The sequence below is a fragment of the Schistocerca americana genome, chromosome 5 (genome assembly GCF_021461395.2).
Source record: "Schistocerca americana isolate TAMUIC-IGC-003095 chromosome 5, iqSchAmer2.1, whole genome shotgun sequence".
NCBI classification, from domain to species: domain Eukaryota; kingdom Metazoa; phylum Arthropoda; class Insecta; order Orthoptera; family Acrididae; genus Schistocerca; species Schistocerca americana.
Window position 1 is genome coordinate 741,997,837 of NC_060123.1, and position 18,043 is coordinate 742,015,879.

Genomic DNA, 18,043 nt, shown 5'->3' on the forward strand with positions numbered 1-18,043 from the left:
TGAAACACAGAAATGGCATCGGAATTAAATACAAAATGCACAATGCCGCCTTAAGTACAAGAATAGAGACTCTTCTTACAGTCGGAGCTTTGAGCATTCCCTCTGAGACCAGTATTAGTTTCCGATACACCACTGCAGGTTCAATGTATTCCTTGGAACTTCACATTGACGATGAAACACAAAAATCGCATCGGAATTAAATACAAAAAGCAAATTGCCGCCTTAAGTACAAGAATAGAGACTCTTCTTACAATCGGTGCTTTGAGCTTTCCCTGTGAGACCAGTATTAGTTTCCGATACACCACTGCAGGTTCAATGTATTCCATGGACATACACATTGACGATGAAACACAGATATTGCATCGGAATTTAATAAAAAAGGCACAATGCCGCCATAAGTACAAGAATAGAGACTCTTCATGCAGTCGGTGCTTTGAGCATTCCCTGTGAGACCAGTATTAGTTTCCGATACACCACTGCAGGTTCAAAGTATTCCTTGGACCTTCACTTTGACGATGAAACACAGAATTCGCATCGAAAATAAATACTGAAGGCATAATGCCGCCTTCAGGACAAGAATTGAGACTCTTCTTACAGTCGGTGCTTTGAGTATTTCCTGTGAGACCATTATTAGTTTCCGATACACCACTGCTGGTTCAATGTATTGCTTGGACATACACATTGACGATGAAACACAGAAATCGCATCGGAATTAAATACAAAAGGCACAATGCCGCCTTAAGTACAAGAATAGAGACTCATCTTACAGTCGGTGCTTTTAGCATTCCCTGTCAGACCAGTATTAGTTTCCGATACACCACTCCAGGTTCAATGTATTCCTTGGACATACACATTGACGATGAAACACTGAAATTACATCGGAATTAAATACAAATGGCACAATGCCGCCATAAGTGCAAGAATAGAGACTCCTCTTACAGTCGGTGCTTTGAGCATTCCCTGTGAGACCAGTATTAGTTTCCGATACACCACTGCTGGTACAATGTATTCCATGTACCTTCACATTGACGATGAAACACAAAAATCGCATCGCAATTAAATACAAAAGGCACAATGCCGCCATAAGAGCAAGAATAGAGACTCTTCTTACAGTCAGTGCTTTGAGCTTTCCCTGTGAGACCAGTATTAGTTTCCGATACACCACTCCAGGTTCAATGTATTCCTTGGACATACTCATTGACGATGAAACACTGAAATTACTTCGGAATTAAATACAAAAGGAACTATGCCGCCTTAACGGCAAGATGAGTAAGACTTCCTAGAGTCTGTGCTTTGATCCTTTCTTGTGAGACCAGTATTAGTTTCCGATACACCACTGCAGGTTCAATGTATTCCTTGGACCTTCGCATTGACGATGAAACACAGAAATCGAGTCGGAACTAAATACAAAAGGCACAATGCCGCAATAAGTACAAGAATAGAGACTCTTCTTACAGTCGGTGCTTTGAGCATTCCCTGTCAGACCAGTATTATTTTCCGATACACCACTGCCGGTTCAATGTAGTGCTTAGACATACACATTGACGATGAAACACTGAAATTACATCGGAATTAAATACAAATGGCACAATGCCGCCATAAGTGCAAGAATAGAGACTCCTTGTACAGTCGGTGCTTTGAGCTTTCCCTGTGAGACCAGTATTAGTTTCCGATACACCACTCCAGGTTCAATGTATTCCTTGGACATACTCATTGACGGTGAAACACTGAAATTACTTCTGAATTAGATACAAAAGGAACTATGCCGCCTTAACGGCAAGATGAGTAAGACTTCTTAGAGTCTGTGCTTTGATCCATTCCTGTGAGACCAGTATTAGTTTCCGATACACCACTGCAGGTTCAATGTATTCCTTGGACATAATCATTGACAATGAAACACAGAAATCGCATCGGAATTAAATACAAAAGGCACAATGCCGCCTTTCGTACAAGAATAGAGACTCTTCTTACAGTCGGTGTTTTGAGCATTCCCTGTGAGACCAGTATTAGTTTCCGATACACCACTCCAGGTTCAATGTACTCCTTGGACATACTCATTGACGATGAAACACTGAAATTACATAGGAATTAAATACAAAAGGAACAATGCCGCCTTAACTGCAAGATGAGTGAGACTTCTTAGAGTCTGTGCTTTGATCCTCTCCTGTGAGACCAGTATTAGTTTCCGATACACCACTGCAGGTTCAATGTATTCCTTGGACCTTCGCATTGACGATGAAACACAGAAATCGCATCGGAATTAAATACAAAAGGCACAATGCCCCCTTAAGTACAAGAATAGAGACTCTTCTTACAGTCGGTGCTTTGAGCATTCCCTGTGAGACCAGAATTAGTTTCCGATACACCACTCCAGGTTCAATGCATTCCTTGGACATACTCATTGACAATGAAACACAGAAATCGCATCGGAATTAAATACAAAATGCACAATGCCGCCTTTCGTACAAGAATAGAGACTCTTCTTACAGTCGGTGCTTTGAGCATTCCCTGCGAGACCAGTACTAGTTTCCGATACACCACTGCAGGTACAATGTATTCCTTGGACCTTCACATTGACGATGGAACACAGAAATGGCATCGGAATTAAATACAAATGGCACAATGCCGCCTTAAGGACAAGAATAGAGACTCTTCTAACAGTCGGTGCTTTGAGCATTCCCTGTTAGACCAGTATTAGCTTCCGATACACCACTGCAGATTCCATGTATTCCTAGGAGATACACATTGACGATGAAACACTGAAATTACATCGGTATTAAATACAAAAGGAACAACGCCGTCTTAAGTGCAAGAAGAATGAGACTTCTTAGAGTCTGTGCTTTGATCCTTTCCTGTGAGACCAGTATTAGTTTCCCATACACCACTGCAGGTGCAATGTATTCCTTGGACCTTCACATTGACGATGAAACACAGAAATCGCATTGGAATTAAATACGAAAGGCACAATGCCGCCTTAAGTACAAGAATAGAGACTCTTCTTACAGTCGGTGCTTTGAGCTTTCCCTGTGAGACCAGTATTAGTTTCCGATACACCACTGCAGGTTCAATGTATTCCATGGACATACACATTGACGTTGAAACACAGATATTGCATCGGAATTTAATAAAAAAGGCACAATGCCGCCATAAGTACAAGAATAGAGACTCTTCATGCAGTCGGTGCTTTGAGCATTCCCTGTGAGACCAGTATTAGTTTCCGATACACCACTGCAGGTTCAAAGTATTCCTTGGACCTTCACTTTGACGATGAAACACAGAATTCGCATCGAAATTAAATACTGAAGGCATAATGCCGCCTTCAGGACAAGAATAGAGACTCTTCTTACAGTCGGTGCTTTGAGTATTTCCTGTGAGACCATTATTAGTTTCCGATACACCACTGCTGGTTCAATGTATTGCTTGGACATACACATTGACGATGAAACACAGAAATCGCATCGGAATTAAATACAAAAGGCACAATGCCGCCTTACGTACAAGAATAGAGACTCGTCTTACAGTCGGTGCTTTTAGCATTCCCTGTCAGACCAGTATTAGTTTCCGATACACCACTCCAGGTTCAATGTATTCCTTGGACATACACATTGACGATGAAACACTGAAATTACATCGGAATTAAATACAAATGGCACAATGCCGCCATAACTGCAAGAATAGAGACTCCTCTTACAGTCGGTGGTTTGAGCATTCCCTGTGCGACCAGTATTAGTTTCCGATACACCACTGCTGGTACAATGTATTCCTTGTACCTTCACATTGACGATGAAACACAGAAATCGCATCGCAATTAAATACAAAAGGCACAATGCCGCCCTTTGTACAAGAATAGAGACTCTTCTTACAGTCGGTGCTTTGAGCATTCATTGTGAGACCAGTATTAGTTTCCGATACACCACTGCAGGTTCAATGTATTCCTTAGACATACACATTGACGATGAAACACAGAAATCGCATCGGAATTAAATACAAAAGGCACAATGCCGCCTTAAGTACAAGTATAGAGACTCCTCTTACAGTCGGTGCTTTGAGCACTCCCTGTGAGACCAGTATTAGTTTCCGATATACCACTGCAGGTTCAATGTATTCCTTCGACATACGCATTGACGATGAAACACAGAAATCGTATCGGAATTAAATACAAAAGGCACAATGCCGCCTTACGTACAAAAATAGAGACTCTTCTTACAGTCGGTGCTTTGAGCATTCCCTGTGAGACCAGTATCAGTTTATGGTACACCACTGCAGGTTCAATGTATTCCTTAGACATACACATTGATGATGAAACACTGAAATTACATCGGAATTAAATACAAAAGGCACAATGCCGCCATACGTGCATGAATCGAGACTCTTCTTACAGTCGGTGCTTTGAGCATTCCCTGTGAGGCCAGTATTAGTTTCCGATACACCACTGCAGGTACACTGTATTCCTTGGACCTTCAAATTGACGAGGAAACACAAAAATCGCATCGGAATTAAATACAAAATGCACAATGCCGCCTTAAGTACAAGAATAGAGACTCTTCTTACAGCCGGTGCTTTGAGCATTCCTTGTGAGACCTATATTAGTTTCCGATACACCACTGCAGGTTCTATGTATTCTTTAGACATACACATTGACGATGAAACACTGAAATTACATCGGAATTAAATACAAAAGGAACAATGCCGCCATTAGTGCAATAATAAAGACTCCCCTTACAGTCGGTGCTTTGAGCATTCCCTGTGAGACCAGTATTAGTTTCCGATACACCAATCCAAGTTCAATGTATTCCTTGGACATACTCATTAACGATGAAACACTGAAATTACATCGGAATTAAATACAAAAGGAGCAATGCCGCCTTAACTGCAAGATGAGTGAGACTTCTTAGAGTCTGTGCTTTGATCCTTTCCTGTGAGACCAGTATTAGTTTCCGATACACCACTGCAGGTTCAATGTATTCCTTGGACCTTCACATTGACGATGAAACACAGAAATCGCATCGGAATTAAATACAAAAGGCACAATGCCGCCTTAAGTACAAGAACAGAGACTCTTCTTACAGTCGGTGCTTTGAGCATTCCCTGTGAGACCAGTATTAGTTTCCGATATACCATTGCAGGTTCAATGTATTTCTTGGACATACGCATTGACGATGAAACACAGAAATCGCATCGGAATTAAATACAAAAGGCACAATGCCGCCTTACGTACATGAATAGAGACTCTTCTTACAGACGGTGCTTTGAGCATTCCCTGTGAGACCAGTACTAGTTTCCGATACACCACTGCAGGATCAATGTATTCCTTAGACATACACACTGACGAAGAAACACTGAAATTACATTGAAATTAAATACAAAAGGCACAATGCCACCATAAGTGCAAGAATAGAGACTCCTCTTACAGTCGGTGCTTTGAGCACTCCCTGTGAGACCAGTATTAGTTTCCGATACACCACTGCTGGTACAATGTATTCCTTGTACCTTAACATTGACGATGAAACACAGAAATCGCATCGGAATTAAATGCAAAAGGCACAATGCCGCCTTAAGTACAAGAATAGAGACTCTTCTTACAGTCGGTGCTTTGAGCATTGCCTAAGAGACCAGTATTAGTTTCCGATACACCACTGCATGTTCAGTGTATTCCTTGGACATACACATTGACGATGAAACACAGAAATCGCATCGGAATGAAATACAAAATGCACAATGCCGCCTTACGTACAAGAATAGAGACTTTTCTTACAGTCGGTGCTTTGAGCATTCCCTGTGAGACCAGTATTAGTTTCTGATGCACCACTGCAGGTTCAATGTATTCCTTAGACATACACATTGAAAATGAAACACTTAAATTACATCGGAATTAAATACAAAAGTCACAATGCCGCCATAAGTGCAAGAACATAGACTCTTCTTACAGTCGGTGCTTTGAGCATTCCCTGTGAAACCAGTATTAGCTTCCGATACACCACTGCAGATTCCATGTATTCCTAAGACATACACATTGACGATGAAACACTGAAATTACATCGGAATTTAATACAAAAGGAACAATGCCGCCGTAAGTGCAAGAAGAAAGAGACTTCTTAGAGTCTGTGCTTTGATCCTTTCCTGTGAGACCAGTATTAGTTTCCGATACACCACTGCAGGTGCAATGTATTCCTTGGACCTTCACATTGATGATGAAACACAGAAATCGCATTGGAATTAAATACAAAAGGCATAATGCCGCCTTAAGTACAAGAATAGTGACTCTTCTTACAGTCGGTGCTTTGAGCTTTCCCTGTGAGACCAGTATTAGTTTCCGATATACCACTGCAGGTTCGATGTATTCCTTGGAACTTCACATTGACGATGAAACACAGAAATCGCATCGGAATTAAATACAAAAGGCACAATGCCGCTTTAAGTACAAGAATAGAGACTCTTCTTACAGTCGGTGCTTTGAGCAATCCCTGTGAGACCGGTATTAGTTTCCGATACACCACTGCAGGTGCAATGTATTCCTTAGACATACACATTGACAATGAAACACAGAAATCGCATCGGAATTAAACACAAAAGGCACAATGCCGCCATAAGTGCCAGAATAGAGACCCTTCTTACAGTCGGTGATTTGAGCATTCCCTGTGAGACCAGTATTAGATTCCGATACACCTCAGCAGGTACAATGTATTCCTTGGAACTTCACATTGACGATGAAACACAGAAATCGCATCAGAATTAAATACAAAAGGCACAATGCCCATTTCGTACAAGAATAGAGACTCTTCTTACAGTCGGTGCTTTGAGCATTCCCTGTGAGACCAGTATTAGTTTCCGATACACCACTGCAGGTTCAATGTATTCCTTGGACATACTCATTGACGATGAAACACTGAAAATACATCGGAATTAAATACAAAAGGAACAATGCCGCCTTAACTGCAAGATGAGTGAGACTTCTTAGAGTCTGTGCTTTGATCCTTTCCTGTGAGCCCAGTATTAGTTTCCGATACACCACTGCAGGTTCAATGTATTCCTTGGACCTTCGCATTGACGATGAAACACAGAAATCGCATCGGAATTAAATACAAAAGGCACAATGCCGCCTTAAGTACAGGAATAGAGACTCTTCTTACAGTCGGTGCTTTGAGCATTCCCTGTGAGACCAGTATTAGTTTCCGATACACCACACCAATTTCAAAGTATTCCTTGGACATACTCATTGACGATGGAACACTGAAATTACATCGGAATTAAATTCAAAAGGAACAATGCCGCCTTAACGGCAAGATAATTGAGGCTTCTTAGAGACTGTGCTTTGATCCTTTCCTGTGAGACCAGTATTAGTTTCCGATACACCATTGCAGGTTCAATGTATTCCTTGGACCATCGAATTGACGATGAAACACAGAGAACGAATCGGAACTAAATACAAAAGGCACAATGCCGCAATAAGTACAAGAATAGAGACTCTTCTTACAGTCGGTGCTTGGAGCATTCCCTGTGAGACCAGTATTAGTTTCCGATACACCACTCAAGGTTCAATGTATTCCTTAGACATACATTTTGACGATGAAACACTGATATTACATCGGAATTAAATACAAATGGCACAATGCCGCCATAAGTGCAAGAATAGAGACTCCTCTTACAGTCGGTGCTTTGAGCATTCCCTGTGAGACCGATATTAGTTTCCGATACACCACTGCAGGTACAATGTATTCCTTGTACCTTCACATTGACGATGAAACACAGAATTTGCATCGGAATTAAATACTAAAGGCATAATGCAGCCTTCAGTACAAGAATAGTGTCTCTTCTTACAGTCGGTGATTTGAGCATTTCCTGTGAGACCAGTTTTAGTTTCCGATACACAACTGCAGGTTCAATGTATTGCTTGGACATACACATTGACGATGAAACACAGAAATCGCATGGGAATTAAATACAAAAGGCACAATGCCGCCTTAAGTACAAGAATAGAGACTCTTCTTACAGTCGGTGCTTTGAGCATTCCCTGTGTGACCAGTATTAGTTTCTGATACACCACTGCTGGTTCAATGTATTCCTTGGACATACGCATTGCCGATGACACACATAAATCGCATCTGAATTAAATACAAAAGGCACAATGCCGCCTTACGTACAAGAATAGAGACTCTTCTTACAGTCGGTGCTTTGAGCATTCCCTGTGAGACCAGTATTAGTTTCCGATACACCACTCCAGGTTCAATGTATTCCTTGGACATACTCAATGACGATGAAACACTTAAATTACATCGGAATTAAAAACAAAAGGAACAGTGCCGCCTTAACTGCAAGATGTGTGAGACTTCTTAGAGTCTGTGCCTTGATCGTTTCCTGTGAGACCTGTATTAGTTTCCGATACACCACTGCAGGTTCAATGTATTCCTTGGACCTTCGCATTGACGATGAAACACAGAAATCACATCGGAACTAAATACAAAATGCACAATACCGCAATAAGTACAAGAGTAGAGACTCTTCTTACAGTCGGTGTCTTGAGCGTTCCCTGTGAGACCAGTATTAGTTTCCGATACACCACTGCAGGTTCAATGTATTGCTTGGACATACTCATTGACGATGAAACACTGAAATTACATCGGAATTAAATACAAAAGGAACAATGCCGCCTTAACTGCAAGATGAGTGAGACTTCTTAGAGTCAGTGTTTCGATCCTTTCCTGTGGGACCAGTATTAGTTTCCGATACACCACTCCAGGTTCAATGTATTCCTTGGACATACTCATTGACGATGAAACACTGAAATTACATCGGAATTAAATCCAAAAGGAGCAATGCCGCCTTAACGGCAAGATGAGTAAGACTTCTTAAGGTCTGTGCTTTGATCCTTTCCTGTGAGACCAGGATTAGTTTCCGATACCCCACTGCAGGTTCAATGTATTCCTTGGACCTTCGCATTGACAATGAAACACAGAAATCGAATCGGAACTAAATACAAAAGGCACAATGCCGCAATAAGTACAAGAATAGAGACTCTTCTTACAGCCGGTGCTTTGAGCATTCCCTGTGAGACCAGTATTAGTTTCCGATACACCACTGCAGGTTCAATGTATTCCTTAGACATACACATTGGCGATGAAACATTGAAATTACATCGGAATTAAATACAAATATCACAATGCCGCCATAAGTGCAAGAATAGAGACTCCTCTTACAGTCGGTGCTTTGAGCATTTCCTGTGAGACCAGTATTAGTTTCCGATACTCCACTGCAGGTACAATGTATTCCTTGTACCTTCACATTCACGATGAAACACAGAAATCGCATCGGAATTAAATACAAAAGGCACACTGCCGCCTTTCGTACAAGAATAGAGACTCTTCTTACAGTCGGTGCTTTGAGCATTCCCTGTGAGACCAGTATTAGTTTCCGATACACCACTCCAGGTTCAATGTATTCCTTGGACATACTCATTGACGATGAAACACTGAAATTACATCGGAATTAAATACAAAAGGAACAATGCCGCCTTAACTGCAAGATGAGTGAGACTTCTTAGAGTCTGTGCTTTGATCCTTTCCTGTGAGACCAGTATTAGTTTCCAATACACCACTGCAGGTTCAATGTATTCCTTGGACCTTCGCATTGACGATGAAACACAGAAATTGCATCGGAATTAAATACAAAAGGCACAATGCCGCCTTAAAAACAGGAATAGAGACTCTTCTTACAGTCGGTGCTTTGAGCATTCCCTGTGAGACCAGTATTAGTTTCCGATATACCACTGCAGGTTCAATGTATTCCTTGGAGATACGCATTGACGATGAAACACAGGAATCGCATCGGAATTACATACAAAAGGCACAATGCCGCCTTAAGTACAAGAATTGAGACTCTTCCTACAGTCGATGCTTTGAGCATTCCCTGTGAGACCAGTATTAGTTTCCGATACACCACTGCAGGTACAATGGATTCCTTGGACATACGCATTGACGATGAAACACAGAAATCGCCTCGGAATTAATACAAAAGGCACAATGCCGCAATAAGCACAAGAATAGAGACTCTTCTTACAGTCGGTGCTTTGAGCATTTCCTGTGAGACCAGTATTAGTTTCCGATACACCACTGCAGGTTCAATGTATTCCTTAGACATACACATTGACGATGAAACACTGAAATTACATTGGAATTAAATACAAAAGGCACAATGCCACCATAAGTGCAAGTATAGAGACTCCTCTTACAGTCGGTGCTTTGAGCATTCCCTGTGAGATCAGTATTAGTTTCCGATACACCACTGCAGGTACAATGTATTCCTTGTACCTTCACATTGACGATGAAACACAGAAATCGCATCGGAATTAAATGCAAAAGGCACAATGCCGCCTTAAGTACAAGAAGGTCAGTATCAAAACATGTGGAAATAAGGTCAACGCTGTTGGCAAAAGTCCACCAAGTATATCATAACTTCATAAAAAAAAATTTTGCATTGAGCTAAAGATGTCATATTATGTAAGGTCAGTATTAAAACATGTGGAAATAAGCAGGACGTCACTATGACGTCATAGTTACGTCATTATGACGTCATAGATAGGTTGAGAATGTGATGTCATAATTACATCATTATGACATCATCATTACGTCATTGTGACGTCATCATTACGTTGTTGTGACGTCAGAGATAGGCTGTGACATCGCTGGTGCTTGAAGCCCCATTGCTCCACTACTTACAGTCGGTGCTTTGAGCATTGCCTGTGAGACCAGTAATAGTATCCGATACACCACTGCAGGTTCAATGTATTCCTTGGACCTTCACATTGACGATGAAACACAGAAATCGCATCGGAATCAAATACAAAAGGCACATTGCCGCCTTAAGTACAAGAATAGAGACTCTTCTTACAGTCGGTTCTTTGAGCTTTCCCTGTGAGACCAGTATTAGTTTCCATTACACCACTGCAGAATCAATGTATTCCTTGGACCTTCACATTGACGATGAAACACAGAATTCGCATCGGAATTAAATACTAAAGGCATAATGCCGCCTTCAGTACAAGAATAGTGTCTCTTCTTACAGTCGGTGCTTTGAGCATTTCCTGTGAGACCAGTATTAGTTTCCGATACACCACTGCAGGTTCAATGTATTGCTTGGACATACACACTGACGATGAAACATAGAAATCGCATCGGAATTAAATACAAAAGGCACAATGCCGCCTTACGTACAAGAATAGAGACTCATCTTACAGTCGGTGCTTTGAGCATTCCCTGTGAGACCAGTATTAGTTTCCGATACACCACTGGAGGTTCAATGTATTCCTTGGACATACTCATTGACGATGAAACACTGAAATTACATCGGAATTAAATACAAAAGGAACAATGCCGCCTTAACTGCAAGATGAGTGAGACATCTTAGAGTCTGTGCTTTGATCCTTTCCTGTGAGACCAGAATTAGTTTCCGATACACCACTGCAGGTTCAATGTATTCCTTGGACCTTCGCATTGACGGTGAAACACAGAAATCGCATCGGAATTAAATACAAAAGGCACAATGCCGCTTTAAGTACAAGAATAGAGAGTCTTCTTACAGTCGGTGCTTTGAGCAATCCCTGTGAGACCGGTATTAGTTTCCGATACACCACTGCAGGTGCAATGTATTCCTTAGACATACACATTGACAATGAAACACAGAAATCGCATCGGAATTAAACACAAAAGGCACAATGCCGCCATAAGTGCCAGAATAGAGACCCTTCTTACAGTCGGTGCTTTGAGCTTTCCCTGTGAGACCAGTATTAGATTCCGATACACCTCAGCAGGTACAATGTATTCCTTGGAACTTCACATTGACGATGAAACACAGAAATCGCATCGGAATTAATTACAAAAGGCACAATGCCGCCTTTCGTACAAGAATAGAGACTCTTCTTACAGTCGGTGCTTTGAGCATTCCCTGTGAGACCAGTATTAGTTTCCGATACACCACTCCAGGTTCAATGTATTCCTTGGACATACTCATTGACGATGAAACACTGATATTACATCGGAATTAAATACAAAAGGAACAATGCCGCCTTAACTGCAAGATGAGTGAGACTTCTTAGAGTCTGTGCTTTGATCCTTTCCTGTGAGCAGAGTATTAGCTGCTTGCTTTGAGCATTCCCTGTGAGACCAGTATTAGTTTCCGATACACCACTCCAGGTTCAATGTATTCCTTGGACATACTCAATGACGATGAAACACTTAAATTACATCGGAATTAAAAACAAAAGGAACAGTGCCGCCTTAACTGCAAGATCAGTGAGACTTCTTAGAGTCTGTGCCTTGATCGTTTCCTGTGAGACCTGTATTAGTTTCCGATACACCACTGCAGGTTCAATGTATTCCTTGGACCTTCGCATTGACGATGAAACACAGAAATCACATCGGAACTAAATACAAAATGCACAATACCGCAATAAGTACAAGAGTAGAGACTCTTCTTACAGTCGGTGTCTTGAGCGTTCCCTGTGAGACCAGTATTAGTTTCCGATACACCACTGCAGGTTCAATGTATTGCTTGGACATACTCATTGACGATGAAACACTGAAATTACATCGGAATTAAATACAAAAGGAACAATGCCGCCTTAACTGCAAGATGAGTGAGACTTCTTAGAGTCAGTGTTTCGATCCTTTCCTGTGGGACCAGTATTAGTTTCCGATACACCACTCCATGTTCAATGTATTCCTTGGACATACTCATTGACGATGAAACACTGAAATTACATCGGAATTAAATCCAAAAGGAGCAATGCCGCCTTAACGGCAAGATGAGTAAGACTTATTAAGGTCTGTGCTTTGATCCTTTCCTGTGAGACCAGGATTAGTTTCCGATACCCCACTGCAGGTTCAATGTATTCCTTGGACCTTCGCATTGACAATGAAACACAGAAATCGAATCGGAACTAAATACAAAAGGCACAATGCCGCAATAAGTACAAGAATAGAGACTCTTCTTACAGCCGGTGCTTTGAGCATTCCCTGTGAGACCAGTATTAGTTTCCGATACACCACTGCAGGTTCAATGTATTCCTTAGACATACACATTGGCGATGAAACATTGAAATTACATCGGAATTAAATACAAATATCACAATGCCGCCATAAGTGCAAGAATAGAGACTCCTCTTACAGTCGGTGCTTTGAGCATTTCCTGTGAGACCAGTATTAGTTTCCGATACTCCACTGCAGGTACAATGTATTCCTTGTACCTTCACATTCACGATGAAACACAGAAATCGCATCGGAATTAAATACAAAAGGCACAATGCCGCCTTTCGTACAAGAATAGAGACTCTTCTTACAGTCGGTGCTTTGAGCATTCCCTGTGAGACCAGTATTAGTTTCCGATACACCACTCCAGGTTCAATGTATTCCTTGGACATACTCATTGACGATGAAACACTGAAATTACATCGGAATTAAATACAAAAGGAACAATGCCGCCTTAACTGCAAGATGAGTGAGACTTCTTCGAGTCTGTGCTTTGATCCTTTCCTGTGAGACCAGTATTAGTTTCCAATACACCACTGCAGGTTCAATGTATTCCTTGGACCTTCGCATTGACGATGAAACACAGAAATTGCATCGGAATTGAATACAAAAGGCACAATGCCGCCTTAAAAACAGGAATAGAGACTCTTCTTACAGTCGGTGCTTTGAGCTTTCCCTGTGAGACCAGTATTAGTTTCCGATATACCACTGCAGGTTCAATGTATTCCTTGGACATACGCATTGACGATGAAACACAGGAATCGCATCGGAATTACATACAAAAGGCACAATGCCGCCTTAAGTACAAGAATTGAGACTCTTCCTACAGTCGATGCTTTGAGCATTCCCTGTGAGACCAGTATTAGTTTCCGATACACCACTGCAGGTACAATGGATTCCTTGGACATACGCATTGACGATGAAACACAGAAATCGCCTCGGAATTAATACAAAAGGCACAATGCCGCAATAAGCACAAGAATAGAGACTCTTCTTACAGTCGGTGCTTTGAGCATTTCCTGTGAGACCAGTATTAGTTTCCGATACACCACTGCAGGTTCAATGTATTCCTTAGACATACACATTGACGATGAAACACTGAAATTACATTGGAATTAAATACAAAAGGCACAATGCCACCATAAGTGCAAGTATAGAGACTCCTCTTACAGTCGGTGCTTTGAGCATTCCCTGTGAGATCAGTATTAGTTTCCGATACACCACTGCAGGTACAATGTATTCCTTGTACCTTCACATTGACGATGAAACACAGAAATCGCATCGGAATTAAATGCAAAAGGCACAATGCCGCCTTAAGTACAAGAAGGTCAGTATCAAAACATGTGGAAATAAGGTCAACGCTGTTGGCAAAAGTCCACCAAGTATATCATAACTTCATAAAAAAAAATTTTGCATTGAGCTAAAGATGTCATATTATGTAAGGTCAGTATTAAAACATGTGGAAATAAGCAGGACGTCACTATGACGTCATAGTTACGTCATTATGACGTCATAGATAGGTTGAGAATGTGATGTCATAATTACATCATTATGACATCATCATTACGTCATTGTGACGTCATCATTACGTTGTTGTGACGTCAGAGATAGGCTGTGACATCGCTGGTGCTTGAAGCCCCATTGCTCCACTACTTACAGTCGGTGCTTTGAGCATTGCCTGTGAGACCAGTAATAGTATCCGATACACCACTGCAGGTTCAATTTATTCCTTGGACCTTCACATTGACGATGAAACACAGAAATCGCATCGGAATCAAATACAAAAGGCACAATGCCGCCTTAAGTACAAGAATAGAGACTCTTCTTACAGTCGGTTCTTTGAGCTTTCCCTGTGAGACCAGTATTAGTTTCCATTACACCACTGCAGAATCAATGTATTCCTTGGACCTTCACATTGACGATGAAACACAGAATTCGCATCGGAATTAAATACTAAAGGCATAATGCCGCCTTCAGTACAAGAATAGTGTCTCTTCTTACAGTCGGTGCTTTGAGCATTTCCTGTGAGACCAGTATTAGTTTCCGATACACCACTGCAGGTTCAATGTATTGCTTGGACATACACACTGACGATGAAACATAGAAATCGCATCGGAATTAAATACAAAAGGCACAATGCCGCCTTACGTACAAGAATAGAGACTCATCTTACAGTCGGTGCTTTGAGCATTCCCTGTGAGACCAGTATTAGTTTCCGATACACCACACCAGGTTCAATTTATTCCTTGGACATACTCATTGACGATGGAACACTGAAATTACATCGGAATTAAATTCAAAAGGAGCAATGCCGCCTTAACGGCAAGATAAGTGAGGCTTCTTAGAGTCTGTGCTTTGATCCTTTCCTGTGAGACCAGTATTAGTTTCCGATACACCATTGCAGGTTCAATGTATTCCTTGGACCATCGCATTGACGATGAAACACAGAGATCGAATCGGAACTAAATACAAAAGGCACAATGCCGCAGTAAGCACAAGAATAGAGACTCTTCTTACAGTCGGTGCTTTGAGCATTCCCTGTGACACCAGTATTAGTTTCCGATACACAACTGCACGTTCAATGTATTCCTTAGACATACACATTGACGATGAAACACTGATATTACATCGGAATTAAATACAAATGGCACAATGCCGCCATAAGTGCAAGAATAGAGACTCCTCTTACAGTCGGTGCTTTGAGCATTCCTTGTGAGACCAATATTAGTTTCCGATACACCACTGCAGGTACAATGTATTCCTTGTACCTTTACATTGAGGATGAAACACAGAATTTGCATCGGAATTAAATACTAAAGGCATAATGCCGCCTTCAGTACAAGAATAGAGACTCTTCTTACAGTCGGTGCTTTGAGCATTCCCTGTGAAACCAGTATTAGCTTCCGATACACCACTGCAGGTTCAATGTATTGCTTAGACATACACATTGACGATGAATCACTTAAATTACATCGGAATTAAATACAAAAGGCACAATGCCGCCATACGTGCATGAATAGAGACTCTTCTTACAGCCGGTGCTTTGAGCTTTCCCTGTGAGACCAGTATTAGTTTCCGATACACCACTCCAGGTTCAATGTATTCCTTGGACATACTCATTGACGATGAAACACTGAAATTACATCGGAATTAAATACAAAAGGAACAATGCCGCCTTAACTGCAAGATGAGTGAGACATCTTAGAGTCTGTGCTTTGATCCTTTCCTGTGAGACCAGAATTAGTTTCCGATACACCACTGCAGGTTCAATGTATTCCTTGGACCTTCGCATTGACGGTGAAACACAGAAATCGCATCGGAATTAAATACAAAAGGCACAATGCCGCTTTAAGTACAAGAATAGAGAGTCTTCTTACAGTCGGTGCTTTGAGCAATCCCTGTGAGACCGGTATTAGTTTCCGATACACCACTGCAGGTGCAATGTATTCCTTAGACATACACATTGACAATGAAACACAGAAATCGCATCGGAATTAAACACAAAAGGCACAATGCCGCCATAAGTGCCAGAATAGAGACCCTTCTTACAGTCGGTGCTTTGAGCTTTCCCTGTGAGACCAGTATTAGATTCCGATACACCTCAGCAGGTACAATGTATTCCTTGGAACTTCACATTGACGATGAAACACAGAAATCGCATCGGAATTAATTACAAAAGGCACAATGCCGCGTTTCGTACAAGAATAGAGACTCTTCTTACAGTCGGTGCTTTGAGCATTCCCTGTGAGACCAGTATTAGTTTCCGATACACCTCTCCAGGTTCAATGTATTCCTTGGACATACTCATTGACGATGAAACACTGATATTACATCGGAATTAAATACAAAAGGAACAATGCCGCCTTAACTGCAAGATGAGTGAGACTTCTTAGAGTCTGTGCTTTGATCCTTTCCTGTGAGCCCAGTATTAGCTGCTTGCTTTGAGCATTCCCTGTGAGACCAGTATTAGTTTCCGATACACCACTCCAGGTTCAATGTATTCCTTGGACATACTCAATGACGATGAAACACTTAAATTACATCGGAATTAAAAACAAAAGGAACAGTGCCGCCTTAACTGCAAGATCAGTGAGACTTCTTAGAGTCTGTGCCTTGATCGTTTCCTGTGAGACCTGTATTAGTTTCCGATACACCACTGCAGGTTCAATGTATTCCTTGGACCTTCGCATTGACGATGAAACACAGAAATCACATCGGAACTAAATACAAAATGCACAATACCGCAATAAGTACAAGAGTAGAGACTATTCTTACAGTCGGTGTCTTGAGCGTTCCCTGTGAGACCAGTATTAGTTTCCGATACACCACTGCAGGTTCAATGTATTGCTTGGACATACTCATTGACGATGAAACACTGAAATTACATCGGAATTAAATACAAAAGGAACAATGCCGCCTTAACTGCAAGATGAGTGAGACTTCTTAGAGTCAGTGTTTCGATCCTTTCCTGTGGGACCAGTATTAGTTTCCGATACACCACTCCAGGTTCAATGTATTCCTTGGACATACTCATTGACGATGAAACACTGAAATTACATCGGAATTAAATCCAAAAGGAGCAATGCCGCCTTAACGGCAAGATGAGTAAGACTTCTTAAGGTCTGTGCTTTGATCCTTTCCTGTGAGACCAGGATTAGTTTCCGATACCCCACTGCAGGTTCAATGTTTTCCTTGGACCTTCGCATTGACAATGAAACACAGAAATCGAATCGGAACTAAATACAAAAGGCACAATGCCGCAATAAGTACAAGAATAGAGACTCTTCTTACAGCCGGTGCTTTGAGCATTCCCTGTGAGACCAGTATTAGTTTCCGATACACCACTGCAGGTTCAATGTATTCCTTAGACATACACATTGGCGATGAAACATTGAAATTACATCGGAATTAAATACAAATATCACAATGCCGCCATAAGTGCAAGAATAGAGACTCCTCTTACAGTCGGTGCTTTGAGCATTTCCTGTGAGACCAGTATTAGTTTCCGATACTCCACTGCAGGC